At 40.0% G+C, this 26,128-nt stretch overlaps 1 long non-coding RNA gene across 15 annotated transcripts in view; it reads right to left on the reverse strand.

The window, feature by feature from the left end:
* The window catches only part of LOC129052153 (uncharacterized), a 71,465-nt gene extending 45,993 nt beyond the window's left edge, over positions 1-25,472 (reverse strand). For 2 of the 15 annotated variants that reach the window (XR_008517013.2, XR_008517014.2), the window contains exons 1-6: positions 25,070-25,465; positions 24,005-24,263; positions 14,840-14,904; positions 11,329-11,403; positions 10,618-10,685; positions 1,932-1,974 (exon numbers count right to left, since the gene is read on the reverse strand). This is a non-coding gene — a long non-coding RNA (uncharacterized LOC129052153). Of the gene's footprint in view, positions 1-1,931; positions 1,975-9,484; positions 10,686-11,328; positions 11,404-14,839; positions 14,905-16,939; positions 17,049-24,004; positions 24,264-25,069 lie in introns of those variants that run through there. The other 13 variants (XR_008517004.2, XR_008517002.2, XR_008517001.2 and 10 more) reach the window with 12 other exon arrangements.
* Between the last annotated feature and the right edge of the window lie 656 nt (positions 25,473-26,128).

Genomic DNA, 26,128 nt, shown 5'->3' on the forward strand with positions numbered 1-26,128 from the left:
TTTTTTTTTAGTAGAGATAGAGTTTCACCATATTGGTCAGGATGGTCTCGAGGCTCAAGATTTATTAGGGTTACACTAGATATGCCACTGGCAGAGAGGTACTTAAAGAATACAAGGTTTGGCCAGGTGTGGTGGCTCATACCTGTAATCTCAACACTTTGGGAGGCTGAGGCGGGTGGATCACAAGGTCAGGAGATCAAGACCATCCTGGACAAAATGGAGAAACCCTATCACTACTAAAAATACAAAAATTAGCTGGGCATGGTGGTGCACGCCCATAGTCCCAGCTACTCAGGAGGTTGAGGCAGGAGAATCGCTTGAACCTGGGAGGCAAAGATAGCAGTGAGCTGAGATCTTGCCACTGTACTCCAGCCTAGTGACAGAGGCTCCGTCTCAAAAAAAAAAAAAAAAGAATACAAGATTCTCAAAGTGTGGCTCCTGGACCAGTGTTAGGGCCTGACTGTTTAAGCCAGAATTGGCAAACTGTGGCCTAAAGGCCAAATCTGGACACACTCATTCATCGTTGTATCGCCTTTGGCTGCTTTCAGCCTATAATGGCCATGTTGGGTAGCTGTGATGGAGACCCTGTGGCCCATAAAGCCTAAAAGACTTACTGTCTTGTCTTTTACAGACAAGTTTGCTGATGGCTGACTTAAATTTTAAGCCAGTGGTGCATTTTTTCTCTCTATAAGAACTGGTTCAGAGAGAGATCCATGAATCAAATCAGGCTAGTAAAAGGCAACAAAACTCGGCCGGGCGTGGTGGCTCACACCTGTAATCACAGGACTTTGGGAGGCTGAGGTGGGTGGATCACAAGGTCAGGAGATCGAGACCATCCTGGCCAACATGGTGAAACCCTATCTCTACTAAAAAAAAAAATACAAAAATTAGCTGCGCATGGTGGTGGGCACCTGTAATCCCAGCTACTCAGGAGGCTGAGGCAGGAGAGTTGCTTGAATCAGGGAGGTGGAGGTTGCAGTGAGCCGAGATCGCGCCACTGCACTCCAGCCTGGTGACAGAGTGAGACCCCATCAAAAAAAAAAAAAAAGGCAACAAAATTCAAACCTGGGATTTTTGTTTATTTTGATAATTTATCTTGAAGTAGACTTTTCACCCTTGCTGGATGGAAATAAGAAAGCCTAAAGCTCCAGACCCCATGGACACATCTGACATCACTGTGAGGGAAGGCCTATCTAAGACAGGAGAGATGTAAAGGAGGCAGAGCTGATAAATGCAGAGAAAGAGACTGGGGCTCTGGAGCAGGCTTGTCCTGAGGCCCCTGGAGCTTTGGTTACATAAGGAATATATAGTTGTCCCTTGGTATCTATTGGGAATCAGTTTTAGGAAACTCCTCTCCCCTCCATGGATAGCAAAATCCATAAACACTCAAGTCCCTGATATAAAATGGCGTATGGTATTTCCGTAAGTCCTATGCACATCTCCCCATATCCTAGTTTAAACCATCTCTAGATGGTTTATAATACCTAATACAATGTAAGTGCTATGTAAATAGTTGTTATACTGTTGACTTGCATTAATTTTTATTACTGTATTGTTCTTTTTTTCAAATGTTTTCAATCCATAGTTGGTTGAATCCAGGGATGTGGGGCCTTCAGATACAGAGGGCCGATTGTATTCCTTTTGCTGGTTATTGTTCATATCTTTTAGGGTGGGGTTTCTGTTACTGGCAACCTGGAGTTTCCCATCTAATTCAGAGTCTATTATCTTCTTTATTCATTTGGCCTGAGTGCCTTCTATAAAGATTTGTTAATCAAGAAGCATTTTTTGACCACTGAAGTCTACTCACAACTGTATGGATTAGTTCAGGAAAGTGAGAACACCTGCTGAAGGATGAGCACCCACCAAATAGAATCAAAAATTGAAAGAAAGGGAAAAAAAGACTAAAGGAGAAAAGAAATGAGATTACTCACCCAAGGGTCATTTTGAGATACTTGTTCTCTAGAGATGCACATTCTGCAATAGAGATATCAGCAAACATACAGACAGTCAGATATGAAATGATAAATACAAATAATTTTACAAGGACTATAAAGCTCATTATTGGCAACAGGTATTTTGGGGGGAGTGTCTCAGCTGTATGGTTGCTAGTCACCAGAGAGCAAATGCTGGAATGAAAAAATAAAAGCGAGGGGAGGGAGAGCATGAGGACAAATACCTAATGCATGCGGGGCTTAAAACCTAGTTGACAGGTTGATAGGTGCAGCAAACCACCATGGCACATGTATACGTATGTAACAAACCTACAGGTTCTGCACTTGTATCCCAGAACTTGAAGTAAAATTAAAAAAAAAAAAATTAAAAAAACACAAAGTAAAAGACCCAGACTTTTAGTTCCTGGCTATGCCGGTAACTCATAAGTCATTTTCCTGTTTGTTGATGCCATTCATCACTCCAGTGTTATTTATTGAGCATCTACTACAAATGATAAGCACTGTTCTAAATACTGGCCTCAATTTCTCTATCTATAAAATTAGAGGATGAGACCGGATGATTCCTGCAGTGCCTTCTCTCGCTTACCTTTTCAAGAGAATTTATCCTCCCCATGTTTCAGTTCAGACCCCTGCTCGACCATTTCCTGGCTGTGAGATATTGGGCAAGCCATTTAATCTCTCTGCATATTCATTTCTATTTCTGGGAAATAGGAATAATGACAGTATCTCTCTCCATGGATTGTTGTGATATTTAAATGGATTAATACATGCATCTACCGCAGTTCCCAGCACATAGTGAGTGCTATATAAATGTTAGTGCCATTATTATGATCATCATCATTATTATTATTTAATAATAATTTCAGAAACTGAAGAGTTGGGTTTGAAAATGGGACTCCCCCCTGATATTAAAATAACCACATATTGCTTCACTTAGTTAGAGCTGTTCTCACCCTGCTGAGCCTCTCTTTGGACATACAACCAAAGCAATTTTTTTTAAATACCACAATGGTGTCAAATTATTTGGGTGGTTTTTCCAGATGGGCATTTATATATACCCCCTGTTTGTCATGGACGTGATACCTGTGACTCCATCAGTTCATAATAAGCACAGTACCAGCTGCCATTTATTCGGGTGCTCACTGTGTACCTGGCATTGTGCTAAAAATAAGCAGTGTGTTACTCTTCATTGCAACCCCGTTGGGCAGAAATAATTACTAGACTCATGTTACTGAGAAGGAAACTGGGGATCAGGGGGCCCAGTCCACAGCCAAGAAGTGGCGAGCGGGTCTGAGTTCAGGTGTGACTCCAAAGCCCACACTGCTGAACCTGACTCTATACCACCTTTTAATTCAGAGTACCAAGATAAATAAAATTTTAAATATCCCCTGCTCTAAATGTCCTTTCCTGTAATTTTGGCTCAATTAACCAAATAAATTACATATGAAGCATCAATCTTCTTGGACACAGTTATCCCAATTTATTAAAACAATACATAATATATGTATATATGTATACACTATATTTAGAGGTACAAATAAGTGCCCATAACTTTCTTAAATATTCATAAAATTTTTATTTAGGGGTGTGTTTTATTCATTTAAGCATTAATGTATATAGATCGCTAACTATTTAACAGAAAGATTGGCATTGGTAACCACTGTTAATTGATGATCAATCATAAAGAGACAAAGCAACTTTGATAATACAGTAAAACTCAATAGAAAGTTGGTTTGATTTGCTAAAATGTGATTGATTTACAGCCTTTCAGTACATACATTGCATAGAGTAAGGTTCACCTAGAATAGATCAAATTTAACCCAAGTTTGCTTCCATTTGATTTGATTGAGTGAAACAAGAGTTTATAATAGCATTCCTTCTTCCACTCACTCAGTAAATCTTGCATTCCATGTTGGGGAAAGATTTTTCCAGGAGTATCTACATTAGTCAAAGAATGCACCTTCTTGGAAGCCTGTCTACCTTCATTAAATGGCTTTCAGAGCTCACAATGCAACTGAATAACGTGCATTATTCAAATGGTTTTCAGTGCACATGAGGAAAAGGAGGTGTGCTCAGATGGGAGTGATTTTAAGTAGCTCATCTGCACCACAGGAAATTCATTTCTCCTTTGATTCTTATGCCATTTTGCTGGAGGCATATGTATTTCTAGTACCTATATAGTTTTGTGGGGGGCTTTGCAGCCACCTAAGCCAGTCTGGTGAATAGTCATCACACTTTTGAAAACACAACCAAATGCCTTGTAATTTTCTTAAGAACAATACTTTTTATGCTTCTCCATTCTGACTCAAAGGTACAGTGAGATGTTTTTACTAAATGGGCTTATTTTCTCCCACGTGGAGTTTTAGACCCTGTGACAAATGTAATGAAATCTGTCAGTCTTTTCCAGCCAGACACAGAAAACTAGGTGCAGTGTTCCTCTGTCTTATTTGCCAATATGAGGCGAGAATGATGGGGGTGAGGGGTGCTTTTAAGATGGCTTGCAACTTTGGAGCTTGGATCGAAGACATATGCAGTCTCCAAAGAGATAGATTGAATACATGCAGGAGAGAGGAAGCGTTTGCAAAAAGAGCCCCCAGAATCCTTCTTGACAAGCGTTTTGCATGCAGTTAAATAGACAAATGTATTCTGCTGCCAGGATTTTGCAGGAATCATATTTGATGTCTGTCACCAAAAAGATTCTTGGGCAATGGTGGAGTGACAAACTGTTATGCCTTAGAGCAGTGACTCTCAAACTTGAGCATGCATCAGAATTACCTGGAAGGCTTGTTCAAACACAGATTGCTGGGCCCCTTCCGCAGAGTTTCTGACTCAGTAGGTCTGGGATGGGGCCGACATGATGCTGAGCCACTAGACTGGGGACCTTTAAGACCACTACCTTAGAGTGATCAAAGAGGGTAAGCTTGAAGATCCTCCACCCATAAAAGTCCACTATCTGAGGACTGTCAGGACCTGTGCTTTTGTGATTACAATTTATGCTACAGATGCCAAAAACCATGAAGCAACATGAGACCCCCCAGAAGAAATTTTCTTAGTGAGAAGTTGGTTTATTTTTTTTCTTTCATACCTCTACCACTCATAGCTTCCTAGACATGTCTAATCAGCCTTGCCCTTTCCACCTCTTGTTTGTGAAACCATACTTTCTGAAACTCCTGTTTTGCTTTCCATCTGATAGAAAAGCCAACAGCTCACAGAATGCATTACACAAGCTAATGCTTTAGGCTAGATGTTCCAGAGGTGATTCAAGTCGATGAACAAAGCCTCCATTTATGATACCTATGTACATTCTCAACCGATATGTTCTTGGTGATGGCAACTATTAACATTTTCTCAGCATTTCAGGGATTTACATTTGACCCCCAAAGTGAGCCAGCTCTGAGCTCCACGGACCCATAACGTGCATTGTGTACCATTGCTAATAAACATTTACAACGTGGTGTGCACAGGCCCCGCTCCATGAGGCCCATTTGTGAGAACATAGCGACTGATCTGTATTTAGGCCAGCATCTCACACCACATTAAAGAGATTGGTTTGTTCTTATTACATTGCTTTGTCACTTGCATTTGCATCTCCAACATTTCCCACACCCCAGCACAATAGTTTGGAATGCTGAGGTATCCACAACTTTTCCCAATCCTTGGGAGCAATATTTGGAAAGGAGAGTGGCGAGGGCTGCTTTTGCAACGTCAGGGCAGCAAGAGTTCATTGTTTCTTTCCATCCAGCCACACACAGCCTTCCTGTTTCTGCACTTAGAAACAGCTAGTCGGATAGAAGATGCAAGTTCAATCCTGTTGACATCTGAGTGGGCAGAGACCTTTGAAATCTTGGCCCTTTCCTATCTACCTTGCCAAGAGTTGGCATTCCTTGGTTTAAATTTTGGTTGCTGCATTTCATGGTGCAGAAACCCCTTTACATATGTAGAAAGGGTGTGTTTATAAATCTACACCCACTGTGCATTTGTCTATTTTTATATATGCATATTGCATAGTAATAGAGATTTTATGCATTGAATAAAACTATTTCCCCCAATTTCACTCGGTTTATCATTCTGCTGAATAATTCAGCTACTATATGGACTTCATGGACTTTTACTTGATAAATTCACTATTCAGAGCTTTTCTATTCATTGGAATTTTTAATCAGGTTGAAGCCCATCATGTTGAGATCAAAGCTGGGAATAATGATGTTACCAATCTATGTTTTAGTCAAAGGATGTTCCTTAGAGCACACGTCCTCAAATCGCTTAGTCGCTAGCTAAAGTGTAAGAGAATTTATGATGCTAAATAAAACCAGGAGAAAAAAAAAGATGTTTTAATAAGATGAAAATCCAAATGTTAAAATAATGAGCCATCTGCATGGGTGGCCCTCTCTTGAGAGAGATGCCAAGAGCTTTGCCATCTGTGAAACATTTACCAGCTGTTTCCTTCCCTTTTTTGTGAACATAAGAAATCCTTGCAGTTGGTGTTTCTAAGTGATACATCACAGAGAAGAAAACAGGTTTGCCCAACTTCAGGAAGACTGGACAGAGCTGAATTAACCAAATAATAATTTTGGCAACTGCAGGGGTGTACACCAGTGTGCCACTCTTCTTCCCGCAGATCCCTTTTCTGAACCTCAATAGAAGGCACGGAAGATGAAAAGGGATCGGGAAATGAATCACATCCCACGAGGTCATTTAAAACCGAATGTTTGCAGAGAAAGTCTGTGCCTGCTCACTCGACTGCCTGCAAACTGGTTTTACCTTCTGAGTATTCAAGCAGGTTTGGACTAAATTGTAATCCAACTGAAATGGGGAAAGGTGTCTAAAGCAGTCCAAATATTTTTGAACATGTCTTTCCTTTCTCTTTCTCTTCTCTGATCACTGTTTCACATATCTGCCAGTCAGCCCTGTATTCCTGCTGCTTTTGCCCTGACTAGGTTGCCTGAGTTCTGTATGGTCTTAGGATCTGAGCAGAGTTCCATGCATGAATTTAACTTTGCCGCCGGCTCTGATCCGAGGCAATGTGCCCAACGATAAAATCCTCACAGTGTGAGGTGCTGATCTATCGATGCCTCCCCAGGTTCCTGCTTTTTTTTTTTTAACCTCCCTGTTCTATCGCCAGAATCTGACAGAATTTTATTTTTTCTCCGACTGCCATCTTTTCTACTTCATTAACTGTCAAATGCATTTCAGGGAACATAACCTAACAAGAAGGTTTAGCTAATGAATGTGAAGTCTTTCAGATGTTCCCCTCAGGTGTCATTCCTGAGGAGTTTAGGAAAGCTTTAGGTCATTTTTCAAAAAATAATTTTTCTAAGGCCATATGCAGTGAAACAGGGGGGATATGAATCTTTGGACTGCAGCTGCTCTCGCTCCAGTGACTCAGTGTTAAGCCAAACCTTAGGGGGAAAGAAAATCAAGACTCATGGCTTCCTCCTGGAAAACCCAAGAGTCCTAACAGCAGAATTGCCAGCATTCTCTAACGGGTGATTTCACATATCCGACCAGAGGGATGTGCACTGTGAGAATCACATTTCTTGTAAAGTAAGGGCATAAAGGAATTTTTCTAGGTCATTCAGCAAAGCAAAGTTAACCTCACTTTCCAAGCCAGAGGAAATTTCCAGGTGCTTCATTCCCTTACTCACTCAATCTATCTATCTGAGAGCCTGCTGGACTCTAGGCACTGTGTCCACTTCTGAGGTGGAGCTGGGAGCAAAGCTGCAGGTTCCCTGCGTGCAGAGAGCTTACAGGTCATGGTGGAGCCAATGAAACACGACTTACAATCAAGGGTGAGGCTACTAAGTCAGTGGTTTTCAGCCAGAAGTAATTTTCCCACCACCATCACCACCACTAGGGGACATTTGGCAATGTCTGGAGATGTTTTTTGGCTGTCACAACTGGGAGGAGAAGTGCTACTGGCATCTAGCGGGTAGAGGCTGGGGATGCTTCTAAACATCCAATGCACAGGACAGCCCCCACAACAAGATAATGAGAGTTATGTGGCTCAGTAAGTCAATAGTACCACAACTGTGAAACTCTGTCCAAAGAGAATACCTGGAGGAGAGATGGGGGTGAACAGATGAAAGGGTCAGCATGCCGTGTGCCTCGCCAAGAACCTAGTCACCAAGGAGAAGAATCAAGAAAAACAGGGATTTATGGGGCTCTTGAGATACCAGCCTTTCTCTGTTTTGTTCTAAGACCACCTTGAAGGGCTTAACCCTTACACCATGGCTGTCGCCTTTGTCTTGTTAATGACGTGACATAGTTACAAGATACAGCAGGACACAGGGGTGAAAGGGATGAAGAGAGACTGGAAGAGACAGGGATCAGTAGATGTAAAGGCTGGGAGGAGAGCTGTGGTACAGTTAAGAGACTCTGAATTTCCAAAACAGCCATCAGATTTCTGGCTTGGAGGAGTAGGTGGTTGGAAGACAAACATCCAGAGAAGGTGTTTTCATTTTTAACTGCCCTCTCCGTGTTACACCTTTATCAAAAGATGTGACCAGCACTTGTTCTTTACAAGCAGTACCTTCACAATCATCAGCAGTGTGTCTGATTCACATTTTCTGACAACCACGTGATAGATTTAATTATGCCCATTTTCCAGTTGAGGCCATGGAAGACAGCATGGCCTTATTTACAAAACTGGTACAACAACCTGAGCAAAAGATAGATTAACGAGATTTAAATGCCAGCCTGCATTTCCAGGCAGGTAAATCTAGATCCATATTTGTATAAATTCAAGTAGGTTACATATAGGTTATCTACTTAGATATAATTATATTCTTCACATAGTACATGTAGTCGAGTGTGCAGTTTTATTTTATTATGTTTCCTAATTGAAACGAGCAGCAGCACAGAGCATCTAAAGTTATTTTTAAACCAAAACTTGCTTATCTTAGGCTTGGGAGTACTTTCCACGGTATTGCCACTCACCTCTCCCAGGAAATATACCTTTCTAATTATGTTTGGGTTGCTTAGCATTTTTTAATGCTATGGCACACAGTGTTACAGCAGGACACATCAGTGCTTATAAATATGACAGGAGTAATTGACAGAAAAAATAAGAGTTACACTCTAGACATTCACAATCTCTTCTATATTTTCCCATCTTTTCCTTTACACCAGGAGCCAGCAGGTATTTCTGCCAGAATACACAGAAAGAAGGGAATAAACTTTAAAGACAGGCAGATGGGCTTACATCGTGGCAGTCTTATTGGCTAGGCAGTATTTGGCAAGCTACGTAACCTCTCTGAGCTGCAACTTCCACCTACAAACTTGAGGTAGCAATATCTTTCTTGTAACGTGTATGTGTGTGTGTGTGTGTGTGTGTGTGTGAGAAAAGTTTTGTGAATATGTTATTAAGCATATAAAACACTGAGCCCAGTGCCTGGCATACCTAGAATTACTATTCAAAAATGTCAACTCTTTTTATATATTATCAAGCCTCCTAAAAACAGGCTAGGGTATGGGACGCAGAGAACTAACGCCATTCAAGCTTAGCTTAATGAAGAGAGACAATCTTTATTCTTGTGATAACGTGTGTAAACATTTTAATTCCATTTTTCATAGGTAACTGAAAAGATAGGGTGGTGCAGTTAAAAAAAATAGTGAGGAGAGAATTGGTGTACAATGTGATTTCAAATCCCGGGTCACTAACTTGGTATTTGTGTCAGAATGGGCAACATCTATTTGAGTGCCAGTTTTGTTCCTATACAATGACTTATATAATTATTACCCTATAGGTTTGTGGAGAGGATGCAGTGGACAAGATATGCATTGTCCTTTACTGGGGGAAGATTATACATACCCATCAGGCTTGCTTCATGTGACTTGCTTCAGCCAATCAAACATGAGCAAAAATGACAATTGTCACTTGGGCAACATCGTTTAAGAGCTGACTCTTTTTTCCCTTTGTTTCTCCATCAGCACGGGTGCCAGAGTGAAGGGAACATGGAACAGGGCTGCAGCTGATCTATGACAGATCTTATAGCAGGAGCAGGAGCTTGACCTTTGTCATAGCCACCAAGACGGTGGCATCATCCCTTGCTGCCTCATAAACTGGCCTTTCAAACACAGAGAGAGTGTAGCGCTTTGAGCACAACAGCCAGCACGGGCCTATGAAATAACAACCCCCTTCGCCTTCACTGCCTCAAAGAAGGGGAAAAAAGAAAAACATTTCCAGCGTTCTGTTGCTTTCTGACCTTGTGCTTTCTTTATTTGAATAATATTTACAGTCTTTTGCTTCTTGCTTCCTCTGCCCCGAGGTCTTCATGGACTCACAGTCCAGGTGCTGAGGCAAAGGGACTGCTTCCCCCACACTTCGGTCTCCCTGACCGAAGCCTTAGGCTTCAGAGGGCTCCTCCCCTGGGAGTGTGAACAGCATCCATTCCACACCCAAGTCCCCTCATATGCTTCAATCTGTGCGCATCGGGGAAGCAGTTTGGAGTCATGAACACCCTTGGCGCTTGCAAACTTCTGCAGAATCTGATTCCATCATGCCTTTCCTCCCAACAAGAACAAGACGTTCTTTATGCTACAGATGCAAGAAGCAAAGACCAGGGCAGCTACATAAAACTCATTTGGCTTTTCCATCTGAAATCCCAATGCCAGAGTCATGTCTGGGAGGGAGAGAAGACTGTCCGCACTTGATGTTACAGCTTACCTCACTTTTGCCCCTTTGTTCATTCTCACAAGGTCAAAAATGACAAATTCCTCCCAAAGATATTTTACCTAGAAAAAATAATGAGGAGAGGTAACCCACTTATAAAAACCCTGATGGATTTTTGCATTTAAGCAACGAATATAGTAATACTGTTGAAATGTGCATCGCATCCAGATGGGAAAATATCTTTCTGCAAACGCACTGCTTACCTGGACTTCTCTGTCTCAAGTACTCAATTCTGCCTTGGAGCATACAAGCAGCCATAGACAATATGTAAACAAATGGGCATGGTTGTATTTCAATAAAACTTTATCTATAAAAATAGGTTGTAGGCCAGATTTGTTTGCTGATTCCTGGTCTTTTAGACCTCTGTTGGCAAGTATAGTTTGCTGAACTCTGGTATATTAGGTCTACCCAGAAAGAGGTAAATATTTCTGAATGATTCTTTTTTTTTTTTCTTTTACTTTTTTTTTTTTTTTTTTGAGACGGAGTCTTGCTTTGTCGTCCAGGTTGGAGTGCAGTGGCGCCATCTCTGCTCACTGGAAGCTCCACCTCCCGGTTTCACGCCATTCTCCTGCCTCAGCCTCCTGAGTAGCTGGGATTGCAGCCACCTGCCAGCACGCCCGGCTAATTTTTCTATTTTTAGTAGAGACGGGGTTTCACCGTGTAAGCCAGGATAGTCTCGATCTCCTGACCTCGTGATCTGCTTACCTGGGCCGCTCAAAGTGCTGGGATTACAGGCGTGAGCCACTGCGCCCGGCCTCTGAATGATTCTTTAATTCAAGTCTTCATAAAAACAACATAAAGAATTAATCAAGAGTAAAGTCAAAATTGTATAGAAATATCTAAACTCTTTCACTTAGAAGTTACTATATTTAATATATGCATGTATATTTATATCAAACTAAAAAGTATTACATAATCTGTGATAAGAACCTGTAGTTCCTCATAAAGAAATGGTAAAACCCTTGGAGAGCTGTTATATCATGTGTAAGTTAGGATATTGCCTAAGATGCTGTTTAAAAAAAAATTATAGTGGTTTTACATGATAGAAGTGTATTTCTCTCTCTCTCCAACCATACTCAACACATGGTGTCTATCTCTGGCTTGTCCAAGAGGGTGGTGTCAATCATCTCCAGCTGTAACCATTAGGAATTGGGAAAGAGGCATGGGAAGTCACACCCAGTTCTTCTGGGGAGCATCACACACCACTTCTGCTCATATCTCATTAACCATAATTTACTCACATGGCCACAACCCAGCTACGAGGGAAGTTGGGAAATGTAGTCTCAAGCTGGGCAACCATCTGCTCCACTAAAATATGGGTGTTACATTGTTGTAATAAAAGAGGTAAGAGAGAGGAGAAAACACTAGCAGTCTTTTGCATACACCATAATGGAAAAGACTTTAAACTATGGAGTCAGACTGATCAATTTTGGCTCCACTGCTTACTAGTTATGTATTATTAAGGACCATTTAGCCTTTTTGAACCTCAGGTTCCTCATCGGTAAAATGAGAATGATAATAACAACCTCTCAGCTCCTCATTTTATAAGTCTCCCTATCTCCCAATCATCCTCACTAGGGAGAGAAATCTGAACAGTCAAATCCACCCATGGTTCCAAATCCAGGCTAAGTTATCCAAGGGCACCGAGTGTTCAACACTGCCCATTTCTCGATTCTGATTAGTGATATCAAAAGAGAACTGGCCACACCATGATTTTATTACTGACACTGATTTAAATCAAGGTCAGTGAGGAAAACAACAGTTCTGTTATGGGAAGCTTTCTTGAGCACACAGGCTCCAAGTTTTTGTAAGTAAAGTTATTTTCTTTGTGAGATCATTCCTTTTTCTCTTGCACAAAACCTTGCCAAACACTGGTGGACCTTTGTCCACTGAGGAAATAACTAGCCCACGTGTGACTCTCTCTCTTCTTATTGTTTTCTTCATTTGTATATGTCTTTTTTTCTTCTTAGTATTATTGTAATGTCATTAACACAGGGAAAGAGCCCTGTGTCAATGGCCATGGAAACAGAGCAACAGAGCACTGCTTTAGCTGAACTACAGCCTCCTTTCTATCACACCTTTTCCTTGGCCCAAACCATTTTGCAATCACTGGAATGTAAATATTGTAGAGTTTCTGTCCCTTGTTTTGTCTTTCTCTCTGTAAGGTCTTAGTGACCTCACACATTCCACTTTTCCAGATAAGACTTAATACCTTCCCCTTCTCCAAAACAATAGATTTTCTCCTCTGATACCTCTTATTCAACATCTACATTTGCAAACTGTTGCAAGGATTTAATGAGGTGATACATGCAAAGTTCTTAGAACCAATCATAATGCACAGTAAATGCTAAATTAAAAGTTGGCTCCTCCACAAACAACATAGAGTTGGTTCTGAGTTTAGCTTCCAATCCCTCCCCACTAAGAAATGGGTCAAGCCATTATACAAATGTGTCTAATGGAATTATCTATGTTCTTTGGCTTAAATTCTTCATTATTCATTCTTCCATGCCAGAACAGTCTTCACTGAAACATCGAAAGGCCAATTACTAATATCAGGGAATTCCCTGACTGCAATTGCTCAAAGGACATGCCCTAAACTAAAGTCTAGAACAGCTGTGGAGCTAAAGAAGTAGACATCCCATGCTGTGCTCTGCAAATTGCCTACCAGTAGTTCTTTATTGTACAGGAATGGCTTCTGTCTCTTTATGTTAGCCATACCATCATGGTTTCCTCTCCCTGAACATTTTCTCTCTCTGCTCAATTGCATCTTCTAAGGCGGCCAGTAGGAGTTTTGAAGCCAGCTCCTTTTAGTGTATGGAAATTTCCAGATTGAGATTGTTTCCCATTGGGCAATACCACAAGCATGACTCATCTGATGATGTACTCAATGTGTTCCCTGTCTCTAGAACTCTGGAGTCTTATAATTTAACATTTTATTCATTATAGGATGAATGGTACATTATAATATGCTGAAAATTGATATTAAAAGGCAGAAATCATTTCTGTCAAATTTTAGCTTCTTCACCATAATTTCTCAACTAATGTTAGAGACTCATTTTTTACCTCCCCACTAGGAGTCTCTAGTTTAACCAAATTCATGTGGGTATTCTTTCTCTTTTGTTGTCATTTATTTATTCATTCATTTTTCTACACACTGTTTTTTTTGTTTGTTTGTTTTTTGTTTTTTTTACCACAGGGTCTTGCTCTCTTGCCCAGGCTGGAGTGCAGTGGTATAATCAAGGATCACTGCAGCCTCAACCTCCTGGGCTAAACCTATTCTCCCATCTCCGCCTCCTGAGGTAGCTGGGACTAGAGCTGTATGCCACAAAGCCCAGCTAATTTATTTATTTTTTTTGTAGAGACGTGGTCTTCCTATGTTTCCCAGGCTAGTCTCAAACTCCTGGGCTCAAGAAATCCTCCTGCCTCAGCCTTCCAAAGTGCTAAGATTACAGGTGTGAACTACCACACCCGGCATAGTTGCACATTTTTAATTAATGCTTATCTTTTGCTAGCCACTGTGCTATTTTTACAAAGATAAAATAATGGGGAAGATAAATAAGATCTTTTCTTTATTAAGCCTCAAATTTGCTCTCAACGTACTAGACTTTTTCTGCTTCTCTGTACCAGTGATTCTATCCAGAACAGCTGCTCCCTTGTTCTTTGCCTATGCAAAGAGTATTTAAAGTTTTTATTCTCCATGGAAGCTTCCCAAATTATTGCAGCCCAGAGTGAGGAGAGAACCTTTCTTATCTCACACACATTTTCTAAATCAATTAAAAATTTGAGGAGTTATAGGTTACGTACAACAAAAAACGATTCTGAATGTCTTAAATTATACATACATATATATGTACATATATTCATTCATTGTTCTTATATATAAGAATTTAATTATATATCTCATATATAATTATGTATATATCTATACACACACACACACACACACACACGTGTACAGTTGGCCCTTGAACAATGCAGAAGTTAGGGGCATCAACTGCCCCAACAGAGTCAAAAATCCACATATAATTTTTGACTCCCCCCCAAACTTAACTACTAATAGCCTACTGTTGACTGGAAGCCTTACTGATAGCATAAACAGTTGATTGAGACATATTTCTTATGTTATATGTATGATATACTGTATTCTTACAATAAAGTAAATTAGAGAAAAGAAAACATTATGAAGAGAAACATAAGGAAGAGAAAATATATTTACTATTCATTAAGTGGAAGTAGGTCATCATAGAGGTCTTCATCCTCATAGTCTTCAGATGGACTAGGCTGAGGAGGAGAAGGAAGAGGGAAGGTTGGTCTTGCTATCTCAGGAGTGGGAAAGATGGAAAAACATCTGTGTATAAATGGACCCCCTAATTCAAATTTGTGTTGTTCAAGAGTCAATTGCATATATTTGAAGTATATGAGGGATTCCCCAAATTAATGAGCAATTGGAAAACCAGGTTAGAACCATGGCAATTCAAGAGTAGACAGGAGACAAGGATCACAACATTCTCCTTTTAGCAGGAACAATCAATCACCCAGTTATTTTGGGTGCAAAATAATACCGCAGTCCTATATGCTGCTGATGCCACTGCTCCTGGACACTGGGGAAACTACTGTGAGTGAATTCAAATGTTCTCACAGCTATAGATTCAAAAGTCCAGAGCAGGCACATCCAACTAGCCAAGTTTTGATTTCGTGGCTGCCAGAGGGATGGTAAAGTCCAGTCTTTCAACTTTTTACAATGGAAGGTAAAGGCACAATCTCTCACTTACTCTGCATGCAATGAGAGTTTCTCTAACACTGGAAAGAGAAATGGAAATGACAAAGAAATGACAAGGTCTTTGTCAGAGAAACAGAGCCAACAGGGTAGATAGATAGATGATAGATAGATAGATAGATAGATAGATAGATAGATAGATAGATAGATAGATAGAAAAATAGATAGATATAGATAGATAGATAGATAGATAGATAGATAGATAGATAGATAGATAGATAGATGATAGAGATTTATTATGAGAAATTGGCTCACATGGCTATGGAGGCTAAGAAATAAAGCAACCTTCTGTCTGCAAGCTAGAGGCCCAGGAAAGCTGGTGGTTTCATTCCAGTTCAAGCCTGAGGCCTAAAAACCAGGAGAGTCAATGATGTAAGTCCTAATCCAAAGGCTTGAGAACCAGGAACACCAATGTCCAAGGGTAGAAGATGGATGTCCCTGCCCAAGCAGAGAGAGCAAATTCACCCTTCTTCTTCCTTTATTCTGCTCAGGCTCTTGACAGATTGGCTGATGCCCACCTGCACTGGTAAGAGTGATCTTTACTCAGTCTAATGATTCTAATGTTAATCTCCTCCAGAGATATCCTCACAGGTATATATGGAAATAATGTTTTACCAGCTATCTGGACATCCCTTAGCCCAGTCAAGTTGACATGTAAAATTAACCATCATCGTTCCCTCTACCAATCATGACTATATTGTGATCCTTTTAGAAAATTATTATCATTGCCTTTTTTAACCTTTGCACTGTTTATTCTCTAAACAGATATAGAGTTTGTTGCCCGCTATCTCCCCCAACCAAGTCTCTTCAGGCCAACAACAGGTATTATATAATACTTTGTGCAAGACTTCATGGTGACTCACTCACAGTAGGTACTTATGAAGTAATTTATAGCCTAATAAATGCTGGGAATTAATCCTATTGGCCCCTTTTCCAGCATTTAGTGCGACCTATAATGAAGAATTTGAGTCTTTGGAACAAAATTTCAAGTCATTTCTTAATTATTCAAAATTGTGTCTATTTAACAACATATCCTGTGTTTACTTTTAAGCAGTGGAAGAGTGCTTATAATAGAAACAATAGAACAATTTAGTATTAAATAAATCTTACATCTGCTGTTTAGCCACTTGAGGGGAAACAGTTTTCTAACAAGTGGCAATGGTCAAGAAAGCTATGAAATTTAGGCCAGTTGTCACAGAAAATAACTTATCAGTTGCTAAGCTACCAGTCCTAAAAGGAATTCAATTAGAGGAGACAAACAGCCTTAACTAGACCTACTTTATTGGAGAGTAGAAAGTTGTAGCTGTCAGGTGATACTGGTGGATGTGTGGCAGGCAAAGTGATTGACAAACTGGTCTTTGCTTGGCATGAAATTTGGCTTTGAATTAGTGAGTGACTGACAGGCGGGTGTCATCTGAAAATGTGGATTGTGTCTTGGAGGGGCTATTTTGCAACAAAGTGATTGACACATTACAGAGATTGTCCCATAGATGGAGAAAACTAAATAGAGATTTGTTTTGACAAGCATTTCCTTTTTACCTGTTCATTTTGTATACAGAGAAGAGAGAGAGGGGAAGCCCTCATAAGTGTTAATTGATTTCTCCCATGGATATCGGAGCGATGGTGGCCACGGGATGCACAGAGAGACCTGGACAGTGAGGAGTCAAAAGACAGGTGTTCAAGTTGAATCTTATATATGTTAAAGTTTTAGCAAATAAGCCCCTTTTTTACAGAGGCTGTCACATTAATAGAATATAAGTCTAGAGGTGGTGGCAGCCATCTTTGCCACCTCATGTGAATAGGGTTGCCAGATCAAATACAGGATGGCCCATTAAAATGAATTTCAAATAAAGAATGAATAATTTTATTATGTGTCCCAAATATTGCATTGGATATACTGAAACTTAAAAAAAGTCATTGTTTATCTAAATTCAAATGTATCTAGGCATCCTGTATTTTTATTAGCTAAATCTGGCAACTGTATGTGCAATAAACCTGCTTAGGCATGAAGCCCATACAGGGAAAACTGGAGACAAGAGGTGGCAAGAGACAGATTCCTGGTGTTGTCCTTTGCACACCTGGATCCAGCTATGCCCAGAGCTTACTCTAATCATGCTCCTCTCAGATTCAAGCAGCACACACACGCACGCACACGCACACGCACACACACACACACACAAAAAACACTGTTTTACTAAACTCACTTGAGTTACTGAGTTTGGTTGCTCCCTGGCAACCAGAGAGCTCCTTCTACTTCACACTTTTTCTCCTCACTTTAGTTACTGGGTTATATTCTAATTGGAGGCAGCATTATTTTATCCAATACAAGGTAAGCTATTTTCTGGAAATGTGTCTGACTGCCATCAAAATGGTCATTTATCTTCTTGAATTACAAACAGTTTTTCTGGTGATTCCAAACTTTCTTCATCCTTCTCTAACCTTATTGACCTCCACTGCTATTTTTCTGAAAGCTAACAATTAATACTTTCCTTTCAAGCCACCCATTTTAAAAAGTAATTTAAAAGAATTATTTAGAAATTTTTAATTATTTTTAAATTATTTAAATCTTAGACATTTATAAAATCTTACAGAGAAATTAGAAGCTGAGGAACAACTTGGAAATTTTATTGTCACTTGTTGCTAAAAATATTGAATAAATAGCTCTGCCCATTTCTTGTCTTTTTTAAATGAAGTTGACCAACCGTCTTTCTGGCCAATAAAATGTTTATGTGTTATTTGTAAGCTACCTTGTCTCACAAAGTATTTGAGTCTGCTCTGAACAAGAAAAAAATAAAAAGTGGGTTGTCTTATTAATCTGTGCTTTTTGGATGTAAGCAACAGAAACCAACTTACTTGACTGATATAAAATGTTGTCACGTTTTATAAAGGTAGGAATGTCTCAAAGAACACACAAGACTGGGATACAGCCAGCCTTTAGGAAGAAACTGGACTCAAAAACTAGAAAACCACTGAGGCACTTTCTCTCCCTCCCTCACCTCCCTTTTCACTTCTACTCCACTTTCTTTACTCTAGACTTTGATCACTATAGACAGATTTCCTCCATGCTTAGTCTGTTTGGTGAAATATGGTGATCCCAGATTTACATGAGTCAGGTTCAGTGACAGAAACTAACTACCTGTCAGTCCCAGTCCTCAGGAGACAGAATGTGATTTATGCAAGTGTTCTTGCCCAATCCAGTTTGAGGAAGTGAGCAAGGTCACATGATACAAACATGGCTACCAAGGATCCATCCCTGTGGATTGCAGCCCATTCTCAGAGTTAAGAGAACATATAACTCCTAGAGTTATGTAAGTTGCCAGTGTGATAGTTATTAAGCAATGACTTCTCAGCTCTCAATCCCTCTTCTATACTCTGTTCTGTGAATCTGGAGGCTGGGATGCTACAAATTGCACAGCTCTTGGATAGGTAGGCATAAAAGGTTGTCTAAAACAGCATTTTAGCTGATGCCATCCTGTCCAAGCTTGGCTGTGAGAGCAAGGTTGGCGGTCCAGATACCTACACTAAGAATGGTCTATGGTACCTTGAAATGGTATTTGAAGTACCTGGACTACAACACTGTACCTGGGCTATAATTCCAAGTGTCTGTCTACTGGCTAATATGGATCAATGGAATATGAGTAGGAAATAGGTAAAAAAAAAATCAAATAGATCTATAAATATGAATTTTTAAAATAATCTCAAAGTGTCTCTAATGTGTGTACATTTAAGGAATTTTATTTTGGAAAACTCACTCTGTTGAGTTCATTTTGAAGAGTCTAAAGGAAGTGGAGGGACAGCTGTGTTTGTAACTTCAAGTGCATTAGAGGTTAAGGCAAGGTAGAGAGCGATGAAGGCTAAAGCCCCCTGGAGAAGAATCTCCAGGGGCAGAAGCCTAGGTTCAAATCCTGTCAGTGCCACTCCCTAGCCCTGTGACATTGAACAAGTAATATAACCTTGTGTATCTATATCCTCATCAGCAAAGTTGAGCTAATGAGTGTACCTGACACATATGGTTGTGAAGGTTGGATGAGATGGTTCATTCAAGATTGTGAGCTATCTTGGCCTGGCTAACTCTTTGGGTCTGGACTAAAATAAGTACTCAATAAACGTCCACATTATCCTACTTATTCTTACTTATCTTTTGGGTCTTGAGGTCTCTTGAATTTTATTTCAGGGGCTATGGGGAGGCAGTATGAGGAATTAAGCCATCTATGCTAAACTCCATGTGTGTACTGAATGACTATGACCTAGAGAAAGGAGAGAAAATGATGTGGGCACCGTAAGCACAGAATTCAACAAACTATGATGACTTTGGCCATAAGTGCTGCTTTATAGCTCTCTATGAAGCTGCCCGTCAACAAGCTCCAGACAGATGACCTGCAGTAATGAGAGTATGAAGAGAGCAGCATTGCAGAACATTCCACCTGATGGAGACGCAGATCACAAGAAGGGCATTCCCATAAAGCACAGGGTGCCTTTCCATCATTTTCTCCTCCTTCTCATCCCTTAGCCTTGCCCCTCAATTTATGGTATCACTCTCAGTTTCTAGCTCCCATTCATTCATTCATTTTTTCAATGAGTCATGTTTTAATTTACTCATATATTAATTCAACCGTCTGCTCATCATTTTTAAAATTATTCATATAGAAACTATTTATTGAGCTAATTACTGCAGCTTGAATTTATTGGACTCTTTGTATATGATGAGTTCTTTGATATGTATGATAACAATAAGATAAACAGCATCAACATTTATTGAGCAGTTACTCTGTGTCCAGTGCTGTGATGAGTGTTGTACATGCATTATAACATTTTGTCTTCACAAAAGTCATCTGAGATAAGATGCTGTTATTACAGTATTTTTCTAGGTTGGGAGAAGTATCTTAGAGAATTTAGGTAAACTGTTCAAAGTCACTTAGCAAATAGGGAGCCCAGGCTTCAAAATCTTATGTTTCTAACCTAACACACATGTTCTTAACCACATGGGGCAGGCTCAGCACATCTAAAACTAGAGTCTTTATAATCTTATCTAATAATGAATTCATAGGGAAGGTGGTACTTAAACTGTGTTATAAAGTATGAAACAGGAGACTAGTAATAAAATGACTTAAGGAGGTATTCATTCCAATTGAAAACAATGTAGTACACAAAACAACAAAGCACAAACCCACAGAATGGCCCCATTTTCCTGGCATAACTCATCAAAAAAAGTATTATTAATAATATACCCATTTGCCAAAGCCAAATGATGAGTTACAAATCTTTCCTTTGAAAGGGATAGGAAATCCAACTCAAGAAAGCTTGAAGAATAAGAGGACATATGGACTTCTATCACTATAAAGGTGAAGGGCAGGACCAGCTTCAGGTACATCTTGATCTGGTGACATCAGGACTAGCTTTGTTCCCTTCCATTTTTTTCTCTCTATTTTCCACAGAGTCAGCGTATTCTTCAGGTCTCAGATAGGTTCCCATTGCCAATTCCAAAGTCTTCCATTTGGTAGCAATGAAGCTATTCAAGTCTTCATAGGTTCACACCACACAGATCACAGAAGGAATGGCTCTCCTCCTATGGCTGTCAAGGAGGAGCAACCTCCCTCTATTTCCCCAAGAAGCTTTAACAAACTTTTCTACAGATTTCATTGCTTCTAAGTTTCTGCCCATCATGGATCAAATTATGGTTGCCAGAAGGGTGAGATGAGATGAGATTATTGACTTTAGCCAGTCCTGAGAGCTGGGGAAAGGGTCAATACCACAAGAATGGCTGAGCATGGGAAAGAATGAACCGCCCCAAAGCAAACTCCACGTGCTATTCTCTTACAGGGGAAGATGAATAGAAGTTAGGCAGCAAAGGACACTTGAGTCCACTACACCAAACAATTCTGGATTTTTTGCTTAATTATTGAGTGACTAAACATATCTTCCTGAAGCGTATAACAGCTCAATTTAGCACTCTACTAAATTGGAAATTTTACCTTATTCATTACCACATGGAAGCATTTTATAAACCAAATGCAACAATGTTTCTTCACAGGCATGAGTATATGTTTCATTTTTTTTTCCTATCAAAGTGCTTCAGAAGTCCCAACTTTCATAATGTCTCAAGTGGAATTATTGTCATTATTTTCCTTTCTATCAGCTTCATATCTTGCATAAATGATGGTATCAACATGCACCATTTCAATTAAAGTCAGATTACATACTGTGTTTCTTTACAGGGATGGTATTTCAATTGCAATTCTTTCTGTGTTGTTTATTTGACAAATGCATTTGGCATATGTAAACTGCTGTGATCTGCTTTTCTTTTTGTGACATTTTGGGCATAGGAAAAACTGCACGGCTTAGTGGATGACGCAGTTTTCTACAAGTGGCAATATAAAAATTGGAAATTCTTGAACGATTCAACATTTCCCCTTCTAGCTACATTCTCTATCACAGAGGAGTGATATTCTGGGGGACTCTAACCAATCAGAGGATAGGAGTATAATTTTTACAAAACAAATGTATGTATAAATTATCACTCTCTTCTCTCTTCTCCATAGATAGAGATACTAATAGATCCAGAGCGTGAGATGCTGATAGGGGTGTCATCTTCTACAACAATTCATCTTGTCAGTGAAAGGAAGAATTAAGCAACCTGAACCATTAAGATGCACAGTTAGATTTCAGCATTGTCCAGCACATCTCGACTACATTAGTGGAAGGAATGTGTGTTTCTTGTGTAGAAGAGAGAGCTGATGTGTGCATGCATGTATGTGTGTGCGTGCGTGGGTGTGTGTGTGTGTGTGAAAGAGAGAGAAAGACAGAGAGACAGAGAGGGAGAGAGAGAAAAATAGATAGGGCAGGGCATACGATCTCAAGTCGGCCTCAGTCTCCACCCTTCCCTGTTGCCTCGGATCCAATGCATTCCATTTGTGTTACCTTCTTAGTCTCAACATGGACTCGAGTGCCTGGGCTTTTATCTAACCAGAGCCACCTAGACTAATAGTCTGGTGACTCTTCAATCCAATACCCTTCAAGCATTTGTCCCACATACCATTAGTGTTTTAGTCTGTTCTCACACTGCTAATAAAGACATACCTGAGACTGGGTAATTTATAAAGGAAAGAGACTTAATTGATTCATAGTTCAGCATGGCTGTGGAGGCCTCAGGAAACACAATCATGGCAGAAGGGGCAGCTAATTCTTCACATGGCGGCAGCAAAAAGTGCTGAGCAAAAAGGGGAAAAGCCCTTTATAAAACTATCAGATCTGTGAAAACTCACTCACTATCATGAGAACAGCAGCTGGGGGTAAGTGCCCCCATAATTTAGTTACTTCCCACCCGGTCCCTCCCATGACACTTGGGGATTATGGGAACTATAATTCAAGATGAGATTTGGGTGGGGACACAGCCAAACCATATCAGCTACTGAGGGTGGAATATGATTTTCTTTAAATTTTTTTTTCAGAATCAGAATTACAATTTTACTTCCATTGGTTGAAAAGGAGTCAATATTCTTTTTAAAAAAAGTAAATTAAAATATTTCCAACATTTCTGCAGTTTGGGTTTCTCTTTGGAATTCTTTTGTAAGTTTTTCTGAACCAAGCAGCTTCTTGGGAGGTATATTAAAAGGTTTAATATTCACAATATAAATCACATCCTTTGTAGGTTACAGCACACCACTCATTATGTGGTTCTGGTATTTCCGCTGACCACAACTGCCATCTTTGAGCCGATTGTAAATGCAGTGTATGTTAGTTACAAAATCTTAGCAGAAGCATTTCAGGGCTAATAAATGTGATGTTTTTGTATCTTTGCCTGGTTCATATTACAGTGGTATATGTTTTCATTACAGAAGAACCAACATAGATTTCTCAACTCCTTCCATTAGTGTTCCTAAGTTCATTAGAGACTGGTACCCTGGGTAGCTGCCCAGCCGACCCACTTCTCAATCCACATCTGTGGGAGAAGGCGAAGGCATGAAAGAGGAATCACTGACTCACAGAATGTGTGAGCTTAAAGACCTGGCACTCAGAGATTTGCAAAGCAAAATTTTAAAAGTATTTCCATATTTTATTAAGTATTACAAGCTAAACTTGATTGTCTGTTTTTATTGCATACTCAGTTGCATGTATTTAATTCAGGAGTCAGCAAACTATGGTTTATGGCCCAATCCAGCCAGATGCCTATTTTGTTAATAAAGTTTTAATGGAACACAGTCATGTTGATTAATTTACATATTGCTTATGGCTTCTTTCATACTACACCAGCAGAGTTCAGTAGTTGCAACAGAGGCCAGTATGGCCTGCAATGGCAAAATATTTACTATGTGGTCCTTAAAGAAAAATTCTATCTCTGATCTAGTTCTCTAAAGTAGTAGAAAAATTTATTACTTTTTAAATATAATTTATTTGAATGTTTAGATGCCCATGATATAAGCTCCTGTACTTCCTCTTCAGGACACTCGCGACATTTGTAATTCTCTATTCACTGGACATCTTCAGATTATAAGTTGCTTGGGGACTTCTACTGAATCTAACTGTATCAATCAAGAATGCTTTTGACAGCAAGTAACAACATACTTTTAACTGAGCCTTAAACAATGAAGACTTGCCATATCTCACCTTATAAAAAGCCTGGATGAATAAGTCTAGGTTCAACACAGAAGGCCAAGGATTGTGCAAACCATCATGGCCCCAGGCTTTGATTGTCCCTCCTGCTCCTCAGTGCTCATGCTAATTCTTTGTCTTCATGCACGTCCACCTCATGGTTGCAAATTTTTTGTTCCGGCTCCAGGCATCACATCCTCATACCAACATACCAAGCAGAGAAGAAGGGGCATGAACAGGAAGCTTTTTTCTTCTAAAGCTCTGATATTTTAACCTAGGAAGAAAACCACCAGCAGACTTCCCATTATATTTCATTTAACAGAAAGGATCACATTACTTCCAACCTTTTTCACTGCTGTAATCACAGAGCTAGCACTAAACTGGAAGGTAGTGGACAATCCATAACAGTGTGTTGAATGGTACATGGAAGAATGGATGAATTGTAGACAAAAATCTTTCAAGTTTAGTTTAATTAGGTTTCCACAATGAGCAACGAAGGAAGGCAAGAGAGGAGATCCTTGATAGCAAAATTATTGGGGAACATCACTTTATCTCAACGTTTTTATTTTACACATAAGGAAGGTAAGACCCCAAAGTTGGAAGTGAGGTATTATAGTGAATTTTTATGATTTCTGATTTTCCAGCATCCATGAACCACCTTTCTGGTAGCATCTCTTTAATCTGTACCATAAAACCTAAAGTATAATAATAATAATAATAATAATAATAATAATAAAAGAAAAAAAAAGAGCCAGTTCATTACCCTCCCTAGTAAGGTAGAAGGAACTGGGATATTTGTGCAAACACAGTAGATAAGATACACGTCCAACACCAATCATAAGGCACTACTTTAGGGGATGAGGACCTGAACTTCTGACACCAGTGGGTCACTGACAGCTTTTAGCAAGCCACTAAGATTTCTGTGTACTGTATAATATAATCCTTTTCCAACAACCTACCAGCCCACAGCTCACTCAGAATCTGTAGGCTGCATACAGCTCAAAATATCTGTATCTGGCCCAAGCTCCCAATAAAAGTTTCTGGGCATCTAACAAAAAAAAAAAAATCTGAACAACTCACTTTCTCCAACGATGTAATTCAAATGAAGCAGGTGGCAGACCTGGCCCCGGGAGAGAGCATCTGTCCCTGAATCATCACCATTCTATCCCCCTGACCTCAGGGCTGCATTCAGAGATGGGCAGATTAACCAAGGTAACCCAGGGAGGAGGAGTGCAGAGCTTTGGCGGGTGCTGCCGGGAATGAGGCTGCTGGTGATCACTGTGGGGGCAGCCAGGCTGAGAGTGAAGCCCTCACAGAAGAAAACTGGAGCTCTATGACGTCATTGATGAGCACCTAGATGTAGCTGTGCCTGAACTTGATATTTTATCTATTATAAATAACAGAAAGCCCAACTCGAAGAGTTCTACGTTTTTTGGCTCATTTATACGTCTATTCATAAGATAGATGTACTCGAGTGTGTTTATTCAGCGGATCAATGGTGCCATCAAGATCCTAGGTTTTTATTTCCAGGCCTCTTCATAGTTATGAGATAGCTGCCAGTAACAATTTTTTCCCTCCTAGATCAGTAAATAAAAGCTCCCAAGCCACATTTCTGAGATTCTGCTCCACTGGGCCCTTTCTTACTCATGAACCAATCACTGGGATCAGTGACGGAAGGGAATGCACTGATTGGCTTTAGCCCTGGAGCTGGGGGTGGGGTCTCCTTCCCTGGAAGTACGTAAGTCAAATGGGAAAGCATTAGATACCCACAGGAAAATCTGAGTTATGTCAGAAAGGATTGATGGCCGGAATGCTGGGAGGAAAAACAGCAGTGTCCACTAAAACTATCAACTGCTGGACTTCTGGGTTATAGGCAGCCAAATTTTTCCTTTTGTCCTTAGGCCAATTTGACTTAACTTTCTCTCCTTTGTAACTAAAGGGTAGTTATTGATGGTGATAAATGCTGTCACTGGGAATGGAAGTCAGCCATTTCTCAAGCACACCACCATATAGGCCATTGCAACCCAAGTCTACTTCCCTTCATTTTCTCCATGGCACTTTTCACATCCTAATATACTAGATAATTTATTTTATATATTCTCTTCCTCTTCTCACTGGAGAGTAAGCTCTATGAGAGAA

This window comes from Pongo abelii, chromosome 21, assembly GCF_028885655.2.
Source record: "Pongo abelii isolate AG06213 chromosome 21, NHGRI_mPonAbe1-v2.0_pri, whole genome shotgun sequence".
Lineage (NCBI taxonomy): Eukaryota > Metazoa > Chordata > Mammalia > Primates > Hominidae > Pongo > Pongo abelii.